Source organism: Acinonyx jubatus, chromosome A1 (genome assembly GCF_027475565.1).
Source record: "Acinonyx jubatus isolate Ajub_Pintada_27869175 chromosome A1, VMU_Ajub_asm_v1.0, whole genome shotgun sequence".
Taxonomy (NCBI): Eukaryota; Metazoa; Chordata; class Mammalia; order Carnivora; family Felidae; genus Acinonyx; species Acinonyx jubatus.
In genome coordinates this window covers 147,982,462-147,999,651 of record NC_069380.1, presented here as the reverse complement: position 1 = coordinate 147,999,651, position 17,190 = coordinate 147,982,462, and the positions used below count along the sequence as shown (strand labels likewise).

General features: G+C 37.1%; 1 long non-coding RNA gene across 1 annotated transcript in view; it reads right to left on the bottom strand.

Moving 5' to 3' along the window:
* Positions 1–1,339: 1,339 nt before the first annotated feature.
* LOC128316073 (uncharacterized) overlaps positions 1,340–17,190 on the bottom strand; it is a 77,146-nt gene continuing 61,295 nt past the window's right edge. The window contains exon 3 of the long non-coding RNA XR_008299511.1: positions 1,340–1,909. This is a non-coding gene — a long non-coding RNA (uncharacterized LOC128316073). The remainder of the gene's footprint in view (positions 1,910–17,190) is intronic.

Below are 17,190 nucleotides of genomic sequence, written 5' to 3'. Positions count from 1 at the left end.
TCGAGCCCTGAGTCAGGCTCTGTGCTGACAGCATGGAGCCTGCTTGAGATTCTCTCTCTCTCTCTCTCTCTCTCTCTGCCCCTCCCCCACTCGTGGTTGCTCTCACTCTCTCTTTCCCTCTCTCACAAATAAACTTAAAAACAAAAAAATAAAAAATAAAAAATAACTTTTCCATTAATTTTTTTTTCTTAACATTTATTTATTATTGAGAGACAGAGAGAGACAGAGCATGAGCATGGGAGGGGCAGAGAGAGGAGACACAGAATCCGAAGCAGGCTCCAGGCTCTGAGCTGTCAGCACAGAGTCTGATGCAGAGCTTGAACTCACAAACCACGAGATCATGACCTGAGCCGAAGTCAGACCTCAACTAACTGAGCCACCCAAGCACCCCTAACTTTTCCATTTTAGAATGGCCTTACATTTACAGAAAAGTTACAAAAGTAGTAGAGAATTCCATTATACTCTATACCCACTTTCCCCTACTATTAGCATCTGACATTGGTATGGTACATTTGGTACAACTAACAAAAGAATCCTGAAGCATTATTTTTAACTAAAGTCCATACTTTGTTCAGACATTTAAATTTTTTACCCAATGTCTTATCTGTTTCAGAACCCCATGCAGGATACCTCATCACATTTAGTTATATATCATAATCTCTTTATGTCTGTGACAGTTTCTCAGACTTTACATATTGTTGATGACCCTGACAGTTTTAAGAAATATTGTTCAGGTACCCTGTAGAATTTCCCTCAGTTGGGGTCTGTCTGAAGTTTTTCTCATAGTAAGATTAAGAGACTGAATTTTGAAGAGGAAGATTATAGAGGCAAGGTGCCATTCTCATCACACTGTATCAAGAGTAGATGCTGTCAGCATGACTTATCCCTGTTAATGTTAACCTTGATCATCTGGCTGATGTGTTTGTCAAATTTCTCCACTGGGAAGTTACTTTCTTTTCCCCCTTTCCATACCATATTCTTCGGAAGGAAGTCACTATGTGCAGCCCACACTTAAAGATTGGGTTGTCCCACTCCCTCTCCTTGAGGACAGACTGAGTATCTACAGAATTATTTGGAATTTTTCATGGATATTTGTATGTGTGTATTTATTTATATCAGCATGCCATGAATATTTGTTTTATATTTAGGGTTATAGCAACACTATGTTACTTATTTGGTTGCTCAAGTTGTGTCTATGTCCCTATGGCATACCTCCTTGGTGTGTGGGTAGCTGTGTGTGTGTGTGTGTGTGTGTGTGTGTGTGTGTTTTAATGTTTAATTATTTTTAAGAGAGAGAGAGAGAGCGAGAGAGAGAGAGAGAGCACACAAGTGGGGTAAGAGCAGGGAGAGAGGGGGACACCAGATCTGAAGTGGGCTTTGTGCTGACAGAAGCCAGCTTGACGAGGGGCTCAAATTCACAAACTGTGAGTTCATGACCTGAGGTAAAGTCCAATGCTTAACTGACTGAGCCACCCAGGCACCCCTGTTTGTGAGAGTTTTAAACACTTTGTTACTTTCTGGCACTATAGGATGTTGTAGGGTCCTGTTGTATATTTCCTAACAGTATTAGTTTACTATTACTACTGTAAAAACTTAACACAAACTTGGTGGCTTTAAACAACACAAATTTGTTACCTTATGATTCTGGTGGTCAGAATTCCAAGACAGATCTCACTGAGGTAATATTGACATGTGGGCAGGGTTGCATTCCTTTTGGAGGATCTAGGGGAGATTTCTTACTTTCCTTATTCTATCTTCTAGAGTCTGCTGACATCCTTGACTCACAGCCCCATTCCTTCGTCTTGAAAGCCAGTAATGGCAACTTGGTTCCATTTCATGCTGCCATCTTTCTGCTTCTCCTCTTCTGTCTCCTTCTGCACATTTAAGGATCCTTGTGAATACACTGAGCCTACATGGAAAATTCATGATTATCTTCCTATACTAGAGTTCGTTGATTAGCAACCTTAAACCAACTCTCCTACGTTAATTCCCTTTTGCCATTTCAAATAACATATTCACAGATTCTGGGAATTAGGATGTGGACATCTTTGCGGAGGGGAGGCATTCTTCCTAAAGAATCTATCATTTTCCCCAAGGATTCTGGTTTCTTTATTGGAGAGAGGTATTAGAAACCAAGATTTGGGCACTGGATGTGTCCATTGCTGCTGTAAGCAGTCAAGAGTTAGTATTATGGTATGTAGTCCATAATTTCAAGTAGTTCAGTATCCAGTAAGTCACTGGAATAAAATGTCCTTCATATTTAATAATTATTTTCCACATGAAATATTTTGGGGTATTTGGGTATTTCAGTTGTAGAAACATGTTTTTACTCTATTTCATCATCCAAAAGCTTGCTCTGCTCCCAGCTGTAGACAATGGAGGCCAGCAGAATCCAAATGCTGAGAGCATGGGATGCACACATATTTCTGTACTAGATCACGGATTGGTCAGTAGCCAAGACCCCACTAGGATGAGGCCCCTGGACCAGTCCACTCCCATGCCAGGTGCTTTGAGGGCCACAAATCAATTCCTAAAGATAATGATCATCCACCTAAGCCAGATTGCTATGATTCCTAAATCTTTCTCTTAAAAATCAGCATTAAATCAGTCAAATCAGGTAATTAGTCTGTTTTGGGAGCCTGAAATTTAATCACCATTATCCAATGGAATTTAAGTATTATATAACTCAGTTTATTAATGAAAAATACTACAAAGCAGTGTTTTCTGGAAGCGTGCAACATCCACCAATGATAATATCCAAGATGACAGTTAGAGGCACCAGGCATGACATGAGGTTCATGGATATGGCACAAATTAATACTGAATCACATAAAGATCATTTCATTTTCTTTGCAAACATCTCACAGTCCTTGTGAATATATCAAGGAAGAAGTTGTAGTTCAGTGTTAATCTATGTCTAAACTTCTCAAATCCTCCATTTTAACAAGGCAGATCACATTTCAGGCAGTTTTCATCCAGTAGGAAACTGGCTAACACAAATTACCATATATTATTCTACTGTATTAATATTTATTGCTCCTTTCTATTTATGGCAAATATTTTTGGCTGGAAATATATTTTCAGGTATATTTGATTTTGTGCATGTATATTTTTTTGTCCCTGATTTTGGAATCTCTCTAGCTGAAAAAGTCAATGAAGTCCATCTCTGCCTTCCTTACTTTTCTTTCTAATCAAACTTTATCTGTACCTTACAGCCAACTGGATTTCCTCTCAGAAAGCTGCTACTATGAATGTAGGCTAGTGTACATATCATCAAGGAAAGGGGATGTTACATAATAATCTAATGAATTATCGCCTTGGAAATATTGGTGTGTTTTAATTGTTTAACTTTGGGAATGACAAGCCAATGAGCCATGAAGTACCAGGCTCATGGGGCAAATTTTGAGGGGCTTTTCTAATGTTTCTCAAATAACATAATTCAGGAAACAGTGTATGTCATTTACACATAACAAATCAAATTAATTTTATTGTAAGACAAGGAGAAAAGCAATGTTAAAGTTGACATGTTCTTGGGTTGTAAAAAGAAGAAACATTTTGGGTTCTGCACAGACCATACACCCTCTCTTCTTTCAGACAATGCCTTTCCTTTTCAAAACGAAGGCAGAAAATCTTTGTTTTGTTAACTGCTTCATTCCCATGGTTTTAGAGTTTATATAAAGGTATCTTTTTACTTTCCAGAGGCTCAGTTTCCTTGCAAACTTATGGAAAAATTCCATTTAAGTATATTATGAAGGTCTATATGTCAATATTTATTAGAAAGAAGAAATGAAAGTATCATTTCTTTTCTTGCCTCACTCTTAGTCTAGGGTTTCCAGTATTGGCATTACCTCTGTCTCAAACTTTTTTTTTGTTGTTTTTTTTAAGGAGCCCTTTCTGCCTCAGGGCTACCCCAACACAAGCCTATCATACAGATATACAAGCCTTCAGGTACAGGATGGCAAAATATTTGCCAGAAATTCTCCCTGTTGCTTTTGGCATTCAGCCAGACCACACCTCTGAAGGACTTACTAAACAATTGAAAGAAAGGTCAATTTTTTTTTTCTTTCCAGATACATATTTCACTGTCCTCTTTTCTGTAGCTTTAGTCAAATATTGGTTTGGGATTGAGATTCCTATAAATGCAGCCTACTTGTGACTGAGACCAGTGTGTCTCCCTTAACTATGTTTTCCCTGGGCTCTGCTGTTTGTCATTTTGCTTCTCCTCTACCAAACAGTTGTTATTTCTTCTTGGTTGGATAGCTTCCCAGTAGATCCTGATACTGAAAAACAGGTTAGATTCGTTTAGTCCACGTCTGTCAAGGTCAGGTTCTTCGGATGGAGGAAATGATTTGAATGAATCTCATTCATTTTGAAACAGCTCCATCCACAGCTGCTTACAAAATAAGGCAAATGGATTTTGAAATTGCTGTCTTGAATATATACCGTGGCAAAGTCTACTGCCAAAGTTTATACTTAAGCGTCTATTTATCAAGTCTAAATTCCAGCTGTTTCTCTAAAATCTAAAATCTAGACTATGAGACTTCATTGAGAAATACTTCTGCACACTCCATTAGTTGCTGTATGAGTATTTTCATTCAGACCTAAGAAAAACATTACAAGTATAGACCACCCAAAACATGCATTTTTGTGTTAGGATAGCCTCCAAAAGGCACTGGCAATGGAAAAAGTAACTTCTTTCCCTTCTATGTACAGGTAAATTATTCTTCTTATACAGATGGACTAGGGAAGCTAGTGTGATACTGCAGGGAGAGGAGGAATAGAATTTGGGGAACTGGTTACTCTCCATTACTTAGTTACACTCAGTTATAGTTTAAGAAACTATGACTCTGGCTTATGGTTATTATTCTTATTCTTATTCTATTTTATTTTTTATTTCAGCCCATTGGTCACAGTACAGGGTTTTCTGAGAATCCTACCTCAGAGAATTCAAGAGAAGGTTTTCCCCAGGTACATTCATAACAAAATAACAATGACTAAGAGCTGTTATTATCTGTGCTTTCGGTCTCATTCCTTTCTCTGGATGAATGTGAAGAAAAGTTAAATTAAGTAGAAAGCCAATGAAATAGCTAATCTCTAAATGTCTCAGACCCTAATATACTTTATTTTTTCAAATTATTTGTGCTTCTTCAATTAGCTGAATTATACACTGAATTATACACTTTATACTTTGATATTTAGGTCTGAGCCTGGTAGGCTAAATAGTAACCAATGAGTTTGGCACTTTTTTTTCCTTTGTTTCAAACTTTATTGAAGTATACTTGATGCACGATGAGTTTGGCACTTCTGGGAGCAAAGGATACAGTCATTCAAGATGCGTATCCTGAATTCTGTCTTTGCTCTATGGTCTTGGACAGGTCATTTCACCTCCCTTGGTCTTAGTTTTCTCATCAGTAAAGTGGAAGAATAATGCCCACGTTGTAGGGAATCTTACTGTGAAGATTAAAGATGATGTTTTTGAAATGCACAGTGCATGGCAATGTTGGTGTTTAAAAAGGTTATTAGTTACAATGATTCATATAAATATGGCCGATATTATTTCTAGGTGTTAGTAGTATAATTATCGTGTAAACCAAAGCCAATTCCCAGTTTCTAGCCCTATGGCTGGACATTTTTTTCTGCTGCTGTAATAGTGTTGGAGGCATAAGCCTTTCTTTTAATTATATGTTATGCAAGTGGAACAATTAGTAATTGTTATTTATAAAGATTACAAACCTATTTCTAAAATAAATCAACCACATAGGAACACCTTCAAAACCCATTTTCTTACACTGGTGACACTCTTTTACTTTTAAGGTCCTTAATGTAATTTTATTTCTATAAAAATCAACTAACAACTTCCAATAATGCATCTGACTCACAGTTGTCCACCTGCATTATAGTTAATGAAAACAACAGAATAGCAGGCTTTCTTTCTTTAGGACAATTAAGTCCCTTTATTAATATTTATTAACAGTTCATGAAGGACGGGATGTGGTCTGATTGCAAGATGTGGTAATCAAAGTTCTAAAAGCTTATGGCGAAGATAATAAGGAAAACTGCAAATTCATTCTTTTGTGTTGCATAACAGTGCCACCTAAGCTCCATGAAGGCAGGGATCTCTGTTCTGTTAACTGTATTCTCAGGGCTTAAAACAATTCCTGGATCAGAGTAAGTATTGAATAAATATTTGTTAAATAATTGAACTTAGACTTATTCTGTTATTACTAAGCAGTTCTTTTGCTTTTTGCATTTAAGTTTTTGTGTCTTAAAGCCACATCAACATAATATGTGAATTTGATATTATCATTTAAAAATCATTGAATAAAAATGTATCTGTATGATAAAAAAGTGAGCATTTCTTAAAATAAGACTTTGTATCTGTGAAATAAGTTAAAACAGCACAGATTTTCTTCAGAAAGATAACAAAATATAAGTAATTTAAAGTTTCGATTTGAAGATGTCTATCATATCACTGTGCCTGGCAGTTGGTAGATGTTCAGTAAATATTTCTTGACTAAAATAACCGATTCAATCAAGTGTCTTATAAATGTGTACATATTCTATTTCTAATATACCTGTTTATAATGCATATGAATTTTTTATGTATTCTGATAGTACACAGTAACTCAAATAATGTTATAGGTAAAACTGAAGCACAATATTCTGGAATATAGGTACATTAGGTTAACTTATTTAATCACTTGTTTTTTGGCTTCTATGATCTGTGATATAGATTTATAAGTTTATTTTTAAGGATGAAATGGGTAATTTAAAAAAATTTCTCTAACAACTCAACAGTGTTAATTTTAAAAGCCAGTAAGAATTTATTTATTCTAAACTATTATATATAACTCAGAGCATTATTTAATTGTTGATACATCTTATTTTTAGTCATGTTTTCCCCTCATGAGTGAAAATCCTCCTGACCATTCTTTCACCTCAGCTTTAGGGAACAAATTTAAATTCTTTTCATGTAACTTCTGTTTGTTTTGTTATGGCAATTGCATTCCAGAACCCTTGAAAGCTTTGATAGAACAAGTGAAGGCATTCAGGATGTTCTTAATTTATCCTGTTGGATTGAAGCAAATGACAGAATTAATCACTGTTTTTGTTTTTTGTTTTGTTTTGTTTCTGGTTATTTGCTTTTTTCCTTTTGCAACTTTAAATCTTAAGTATCTTAGATCTAAATCAAACTATTACTTTGGATGTTCTTGGTAACTAGGTCTAGGAAATTATTCCCTACATATGGCATTGCTTGGAACATCAGCTGTCGAAGCAAGGGCACTACATAGTTTCTGTAAATTCATGGCAGTCGTAAAACATTATGGAAAAGAGGGGAAGTTCTATTATAACCAGTGCTCTTTGCCTCTCTCTCTGCAACTCGTGACACTGAAAAAATTAGCTGCTGCTCTTGAGGAGAAAAAAAAATCTTTTTCCATTTTGGCAATGTGTGTGTATATTTGTGTGTGTGTGTGTGTGTGTGCACGCGTGTGCATGCATGTGTACCACGCACATACTCATATCTGTAAGAAATTAGTGGGTATGTGTCCCCACACCACCCAAACCCACAGACATTAACTTCCATAGGCCTTGGACAGCATATTTCAGAGTTTACATTAGAAAATGGTAGGACTGGTCTTAATTTTTTTTAAATTTAAACTTATTTATTTTTGAGAGAGAAACAGAGAGAGCAGGGGAGGGGTAGAGAGAGAGGGACAGAGAGAGAATCTCAAGCAGGTTCTGCACTGTGAGTGCGGACCTCATGTGGAGCTCAAACTCAAGAACCATGAGATCATTACTCAAGTGGAAACCAAGAGCTGGCTGCTTAACTGACTAAGCCACCCAGGTGACCAAGGACTGTTCTAATCTGTAAACTACTTCCTTGGCATTTGAATTTCTTGGTAGAATGTAATAATTAACTTTTTCAGGACAGGACATAGTTTCTTTTTTTCTAGTTTTTTTTTTTTAATTTATTTTGAGATAGAGAGCATGAGTGGGGGAGAAACAGAGAAGGAGAGAGAGAATCCCAAGCAGACTCCACACTAACAGTTCAATGAGGGGCTCGAACCCATAAACTGCGAGATCATGACCTGAGCTGAAGTCCAACACTTAACTGACTGAGCCACTCAGGCACCCCAGGACATCAGTTTCTTAAACCATGAAGCAATGTGATGTGATGACTCATCATTATCCTGAGTGAAAAATTTCTCTGTCTGGTAAAATTAATGTAGTCAGTTCCCATTGTAGCCATGCGTTGCTGTCTAAAAGTTTGTTTGTGAGTTTGCTGTCTGAATGTGGAGCAAACATATATTCTCAGACAAGCAATTTCTAATGTTAAGACCAATAGTATAGGCCTGTCTTATAGACAATTGTGTGGTTGTAAACCCCGAGCAAAGACTGCAGTGTTGAATTCACCATCAGAGATGCAGCAAGGTCCAGTTTTACAAAGAATTTTCTCCCAGAAAGAAGAGAAAACAGTTGACTGTCTATAGGAACTGAATTTCACTGCTATTTAAAGGGTCTCGTTCATAATCTACTCCTGGTCTTTATGTGTTCCTCCTCACTGTTTGGTCTTACTTTTAGTAGTATCACAGACGATGTATTTCTCTAGGCTCCAAGCTTACTTCATTTGAATAATCTTTTAAAATATTTTTTCCTATAGTAACAGAAACAATTCTGGATTTGTAAGCTCTGGGTTCTTCAGAGACATTAATAGGAAATCTAGTGAAATCAATAAAGGAACTTTTTAATAGGTTGCATGCTTTGGTTACAGATTGGTTCCCAAACAGTTTTTATGTCATCCCCTTTTGGTGATTACTAGATGATGCAAGGACTAAATGTCTTCTTTTACATTGCAACTTCATTTATCAATACCGTATTCTCTGTAAACCTTAAGGGAGCATGACAACTTCAGGAAGAATACGTTGGCCTCATGAGAAACACTGAAGAATGCTTTGTGATATATATAGCTCGATTTTGAACAGTATCCTTTGTCAGAGTGATTCTTCTGATAGAGTGTTCTCTATGTCCTTTACAGTATACACTAGGATTGAAGGAAATGCATTTTTACACATATACTCTGGACACACATTTCCTTTATTCTGCTGTCCTCCTGGCAAAATTCCTGAACATGCTTTGAATGACATTTAGAGAAGTTTATTCTTTCAAATTTGTAATGAACAGGAGAGCAGAATCTACCTATGACTTTTCTCAGGGCATCACAGTTGACTCAACTAGTGTATATGGAGGGCACCACTTATATGCTTGATTAATGTATGTATGTACAAGATGATATGCAATACTGTCACATAAGAAATCCTTAAGATTTTAGTGTGAACTAGGGAGCACAAGCACATCCTTCAAAAAGCTGAGACTACATAACATTTTTGAGATTGTACAGAATATTCAAAAACTGTCATGAAGCTTCAACAGGTTCTAAATATTAATATCAGGCAGATACACTTTCTTACCAAAGTATGGGATAATTAGAAATCAACATCAAAGAATACCTTTAAAACTTCTACATGTCTATAATATAAGCAGCAATATTCTCTCGAAGCTACTGACTCTGCCTAAAGAATTTAAGTCTTTAGGGGCACCTGGGTGGCTCAGTCGGTTAAGCGTCCTACTTTGACTCAGGTCATGATCTCGCAGTTTGTGAGTTCAAGCCCCACGTCGGGCTCAGTGATGACAGCTCAGAGCCTGGAGCCTGCTTCGGATTCTGCGTCTCGCTCTCTCTCTGCTCCTCCCCTGCTCACGCTTTGTCTCTGTCTCTCAATAATAAATATATAAATGTTAAAAAAATTTAAAAAAAGAATTTAAGTCTTTAAAATATGACACATGGGGTGCCGGGTGGCTCAATTGGTTGAAGGGTTGAATTCAGCTCAGGTCATGATCTCATGGTTCTTGGGTTTCAGCCCTGAGTCGGGCTCTGTGCTGACAACTCAGAGCCTGGAGCCTGCTGTGTCTCCCTCTTTCTGTCTCTCCCCCGCTCATGCTTGTCTCTCTCTTTCCCTCTCAAAAATGACTAAATATTAAAAAAAACTGTTTAAATAGCAGGTAATTTAAAAAAAAGGGGAATGGCTGGGTGACTCAGTTAAGCATATGACTCTCTCTCTCTCTCTTTTTTTTTAAATACAAATTATTGTCAAGTTGGCTAACATACAGTGTATACAGTGTGCTCTTGGTTTTCGGGGTAGATTCTCGTGATTCATCACTTACATACAACACCCAGTGCTCATCCCAACAAGTGCCCTCCTCAATGCCCACCATCCATTTCCCCCTCTCCCCCACCACCCCCATCAACCCTCAGTTTGTTCTCTGTATTTAAGAGTCTCTTATCGTTTGCCTCCCTCTCTGTTTGAAACTACTTTTCCCCTTCTCTTCCCCCATGGTCTTCTGTTAAGTTTCTCAAGTTCTACAATATGAGTAAAAACATGTGATAGTTGTCCTTCTCTGACTGATTTATTTTACTTAGCATAATACTCTCCAGTTCCACATTGTTGCAAATGGCAGGATTTTATTCTTTCTCATTGCCAAGTAGTATTCCACTGTATATATAAACCACACCTTCTTTATCTCTTCATCAATTGATGGATATTTGGGCTCTTTCCATAATTTGGCTATTGTTGAAAGTGCTGCTATAAACACTGGGGTACGTGTGCACCTATGAGTCAGCACTCCTGTATCCTTTGGATAAATTCCTAGTAGTGCTATTGCTGGGTCGTAGGGTAGGTCTATTTTTAAGTTTTTGAGGAACCTCCACACTGTTTTCCAGAGCAGCTGCACCAGTTTGTATTCCCACCAATGATGCAAGAGGGTTCCTGTTTCTCCACATCCTCACCAGCATCTGTTGTTTCCTGAGTTGTTAATTTTAGCCACTTTGACAGGTGTGAGGTTGTATCTCAATGTGGTTTTGATTTGTATTTCCCTGATGATGAGTGATGATGAGCATCTTTTCGTGGGTCTGTTGGCCACCCGGATGTCTTCTTTGGAAAAGTGTATATTCATGTCTTCTGCCCGTTTCTTCACTGGATTATTTCTTTTTCGGGTGTTGGGTTTATAAATTCTTTATAGATTGTGGATACTAACCCTTTATCTACTTGCAAATATCTTCTCCCATCCTGTTGGTTGCCTTTTAGTTTTGTTGATCATTTCCTTTGCAGTGCAGAAGATTTTTATTTTGATGAAGTCCCAATAGCTCATTTTTGCTTGTATTTCCCTTGCCTTCAGAGATATGTTGAGCAAATAATTGCTGCGGCTGAGGTCAAAGAGGTTGCTGCCTTTTTCTCCTCTAGGGTTTTGATGGTTTCCTGTCACATATTTTGGTCTCTCATCCATTTTGAGTTTATTTTTGTGTATGGTATAAGAAAGTGGTCCAGTTTCATTCTTCTGCATGTTGCTGTCCAGTTCTCCCAGCACAATTGGCTAAAGAGACTGTCTTTTTTCCACTGGATACTCGAATATTAGTTGGCCATACATTTGTGGGTCCAATTCTGGACTCTCTATTCTATCCCATTGGTCTATGTGTCTGTTTTTGTGCCAGTACCATAGTGTCTTCATGATTACAGCTTTGTAATAGAGGCTAAAGTCCAGGATTGCGATGCCTCCAGCTTTGGTTTTCTTTTTCAAGATTGCTTTGGCTTTCCAGGGTCTTTTGTGGTTCCATACACATTTTAGGATTGGTTGCTCTAGCTTTGAGAAGAATGCCAGTGCAATTTTGATTGGGATTGCATTGAATGTGTAGATATCTTTGGGTAGAATTGATATCTTAACAATATTTGTTCTTCTAATCCATGAACATAGAATGTTTTTCCCTTTCTTTGTGTCTTCTTCAATTTCTTTCATAAGTTTTCCATAGTTTTCAGAGTACAGATCTTTTACATCTTTGGTTAGGTTTATTCCTAGGTATTTTATGGTTCTTGGTGTAAGTGTAAATGGAATCTGTTTCTTGATTTCTCTTTCTGTAGCTTCGTTATTGGTGTATAGAAATGCAACTGATTTCTGTACATCGATTTTGTATCCTGCCACTTTACTGAATTCATGTATCAGTTCTAGCAGCTTTTTACTGGAGTCTTTTGAGTTTTCCATGTAGAATCATGTCATGTGCAAAAAGTGAAAGTTTGACATCTTTGCCAATTTGGATGCCTTTTATTTCATTCTGCTGTCTGAATGCTGAGGCTAGACTTCCAACATTATGTTAAACAACAGTGGTGAGAGTGGACATCCCTGTCTTGTTCCTGATCTCGGGGGAAAAATCTCAGATTTTCCCCATTGAGGATGATATTAGCTGTGGGCTTTTCATGTATAGCTTTTATGATGTTAAGGTATGTTACTTCTATCCCAAGATTTTTAGGGTTTTTATTAAGAAAGCATGTTGTATTTTGTCAAATGCTTTTACTGCATCTATTGACAGGATTGTATGGTTCTTATCTTTTCTTCTATTAATGTGATGTACCACATTGATTGATTTGCAAATATTGGAACTGCCCTGCAGCCCAGGAATGAATCCCACTTGATAATGGTGAATAATTCTTCTTATATGCTGTTGAATTTGCTTTGCTAGTATCTTGTTGAGAATTTTTGCATTCATGTTCATCAGGGATATTGGCCTGTAATTCTCCTTTTTTGTGGGTTCTCTGGTTTGGGAATCAAGGTAATGCTGGCTTTGTAGAATGAGTCTGGAAGCTTTCCTTCCATTTCTATTTTTTGGAACACTTTGATAAGGATAGGTATTAACTCTGCTTTAAATGTCTGGTAGAATTGCCTTGGGAAGCTATCTGGCCCAGGAGTCTTATTTGTAGCATCTGACTCTTGATTTTGCTCAGGTCATAATCTCATGGTCATGTGACAGAGCCTTGTGTCAGACTCTATGCTGAGCATGTAGCTTGCTTGGGATTCTCTGTTTCTCCCTCTGCCCTTCCCCCAGTTGCATGAGCTCTCTCTCAAAAATAAATATATAAATAATAAATAAGTAATAAAAATGGCAGATAATAAGTATATCCTTTAATAATACAACAAATTATCAATAATCTAACATAGGTAAGGCAATGTTTACTAGATAATCTCATTAAGATAAATGCTTGGGCTTGACAGTCTGGATAATTCCATGTTATTTTTCTGTGTAAATATTTCTTGGAAACAATGGATTATTTTCTTTTTCTTTTATTCTTGTGTATTTTATAATGTTTCTATAGTTAGCATGTATTACACTTAAAGATGAGAAAGATAAAATCTCAAGAAAAATAAAGAGTATACTTCTGACAAGAAGCAGTTTCCAAACGTACTCTTGGCAGGTAGCCTCTATCAGGAGCAATCTAAGTATAATTCATTCTAATGAAGGCAATTTTTTTGGGGGGTGGGGTAACTCAGTAATTCACAGAAAATAAAATCTGATATACATTTTGGTTTGGTGAGGAAATCATACTCAAAAACACCCTCAGTTTCCTTAGAAAAGAGTTAAGTTAGTACTTTGTTAGCATTTATGTTTTGCTAAGGGTAGCAACTAGATTTATTTAAACTCAACTATTCAAGTAAACTCAGCAGTAACCCTTCTGGTGCCGTAGCCAAAACTGTTGCAGCTCTGCCTATGCCCTCTTGGCCCTCCCTGAAGGTCATCTGCAACTGTGCTGGACACTTGCATGACCTGCCAACAGCTTCCTGCCTCAAGCACTTACATCTTGGCCTCAGGGCCTTTTCTGGCTACTTGGAGGAATGCTTGGTCTAAGAATAGAGCTGGCTGGCAGTGACTTTGAGTTAATCTTCCATGAGCAACCCTCAAACATGGAGGGGAGACTTTATACCTCACTGTCCTGATCTCAGGATAATCAGAGGCACATCCCACATGGTTTCTCAGAGGCTCATCAGCAGACGTGGGCCCCACAGGAGAAACCTGCTCACTAATTCCCCCCTCCCCCCAGTTTATTGAGGAATAATTGACATATAACATTGTTTTTATTTGAAGTGTGTAATGTGATGGTTATATATATGTATACATTGTGAAATGTATACAAGACACAATGAAGTTGGTCAACACATCCGTAACCTCACATAGTTAGCTTATTTTTGTTGTTGTTTATTTTATTTTAGAGAGAGAAAGTGAGAGCGTGTGCAAGCAGGGGAGAGGGGCAGAAGGAGAGAGAATCTTAAGCAGGCTCCATGGTCAGAGTGGAGCCTGATGCAGGGCTCGATCTCATGGCCCTGGGATCATGACCTGAGCTAAAATCAAAAGTGGGATGCTCAACGGACTGAGCCACCCAGGTGTCCTATGTAATTACCATATTTTTATTGTTGTGGTGATGAGAATGCTTAAGATCTACTCTCTTAGCAAATTTCAACTGTACAAATAGTATTATTAACTGTAGTCACCATATTGTACATTAGCTCCCCAGAATTTACTCATTTTATCGCTGAAAGTTTGGACCTTTTGACCAACATCTCTCCATTTCCCCCACACCCCAGCCCCTGGCTACCATCTCTATTTTTATTTCTGCTCATTAATTAGTGTACTTCTTTTTTGTCATTCTTTCTTTTACTATCTCATTTTCTCACTTCTCACTACTTAGATAAAATACTTGCATTCAAATCCTAGGTCAAGATCTGTTTTCTGAAGTGGAATATAACCTAAATTATATTTGCATGCTAGATTTTAGATAATTTGTTGAAGCAAAGGGCTGTTTTGTGTTTACTCTGGAATCCTCGGTACTTAACATATCCCCAGCACATATAAAGATAGGTTATTTTCCTAGTTCTCAAATAGATATGAATTGAAAAGGGAAGAAAGCCACATACTCTTCAGAATAAGGTAGACTGGATTCATTCCTCTAAGAGGTACAACAAAAGTGTTATGAGGAGTGGTCTCTACTTAGACATTCAAAGATTGGCAAAGGCTTCAAGGAGGAGGTGATATTAAATAGGTGCTCAAGGATGTCTAAGATTTTGGCAAGTGGAGAAGAAGGAGGGAAATGACATCTCAGGAAAATAAAAACAATAGCAAAGTCACAAACATGGTGAAGTATATGGATTACTAGAAGAAAATAACAATGTTCTTGGGCTATATGTTGAGCTGCATGAAACAGAAGTTAAGAAAGCAAAATAAACATGTTAGTTCAAGGCAGCCTGGACATTCAAGGAAGCCCTGAAGAATGGAGGAAGAATGTTTCAGAACTATACACATAGAACTATTTTTTTCATGTGACTTCTAAAAAAAAATCTCACCCACGCATTGGCAGTCACTTCCTTTGCTAACATTATTTTCAGAGTCTGACTCACTAATAGAACATTTTTCCTGAAACTCAAGACATTTAGAATTTTTTCTTTTCTTTTTCTTTTGTTCCTTAAAGAAGACAACAAAAAGAGACAGGAGCTCCTCTTCTTGACTGAAATTTCAACACATGTTTATGTCTTATGTTGTCTATTTGATTAGAATTCATTTCTTTAAGCCTTCCTCTTGGAAGCTATCATGCAGCCCCACTTTTTCCTGAAGGGACTATGCAGTGAGTAGCTCTTCTCCTTATCATATAAAAACATTTGTGGATAGGAAGATACAGGGAGGCCAATGTAATGATCATGGAATATGTAGTTGGGTGGGCCAAGTACTGGTCTGGAAACCAGAGGACTTGGGCCATAGTTCTAGATCTGCCTCACTCCAGCTTTTTGGCCTTGGGCAAGTCATTAAAATGTTTACTGTCTTTAAAATGATGTGTTGGACTAGAAGATCTCTAAGATCTCTTCCAGCCTTAAACTCTTAAAAAAAATTTTTTTTAATGTTTATTTTTGATACAGAGAGAGAGTGAGAAGGGGAGGGGAAGAGAGAGACATAGACACAGAATCTGAAGCAAGCTCCAGGGTCTAAGCTGTCAGCACTGAGGCTGACACAGGGCTCAAACCCACGAGCCGTGAGATCGTGACCTGAGCCAGAGTCGGACATTTAATCAACTGAGCCACCCAGGCTCCCCTTCTATCCCTAAACTCTTATGATTAAGTCAAGGTCAGAGGATAAAACCAAATCTCTTATACATGTCTCACACATATACAAAGTTATTTGGAAGTTGATGATGCTGTAACTTTTGAAAAAAATATACAAACATCATTGCCACTAGTTCCTTTAAAAGATCTATTTTCTGATGATTTAATGTAAGCACCATCAATTAAAATAAGCATACCAGTGTTCATATAAAATAGTAATTTTCTAAAATGCATCTGATGGCATCAGACCCTGAGGTATATTCCATTAGTTGCTATAAAATAACAGAATTTCATTAAAAAATAAAGCACAAGCAAAGTACTAGATTCTGAATGTATTCTATTTCCCAGTGAAATGTAGGCATTATTAATAGATGGTAGTCTGTTTTGATATCTAGTGTTCTTTAAGATATTATTGCAGCACAAAACAAGAGGTTAAAAATAATTCGTTGCTCTTATACCCCTACACTCTGGGTAAAATAGTAGTCAGAGAGGCAATCACCATTATTTTACTATTAGCTTCTTTTATCATGTACTTTCTAAATCAAGTTTTTTTTTTTTAATTGGAAAATACTGGAGATTACTCCATGAATGTTTTTCTCCCATCTGACAATGATGGAAAGGTCTTAATTTACAGAAAAATAACTGTGGAAGCAGTGAGCTCAGGAACAGAGAGAGCATGAGGGAGGACGTTCCTTTGCCCAAGGGTAGCTCTGGTTTGAGAGCACTGAACACAGCAGCATTTAAATCTTAACATTTTTTTATTTAGAAATCTGAAGTAGAATGCTGATACTATCAAGGGAACTTGAAGAGGAAAACTGCCATACTCAATAAATATACTTCTTAAAAATCGTATTGGATTTTATAAACCTTTAGCCTGATTGTTTACTTTTCAGACATCAAACAGTTCAGGGGAATACAAAACACACTATACTTTGAACCTAATAGTACAATGACAAAATAACTATTTTCTTTCTAAAACATTTGAAAATATGTTCAGGGTATTCTTAAGAAAATTCTAGATCCATAAACATTAAAGTCACAAAAAGGATTCTTGTAAGAAGTGCTAAGGAGACCAGGCAGGAAATGTGAAGAGAGAGAATTGTATCACAATATGCTCACTGTGTCACATAGCTGATGTATTCTTTATGTGCATTAATTTATATAATCCTCACAAACAAGTCTGTGAAGTAGGTCTTATCTTTATTTTACAGTTAGTCGAACTGA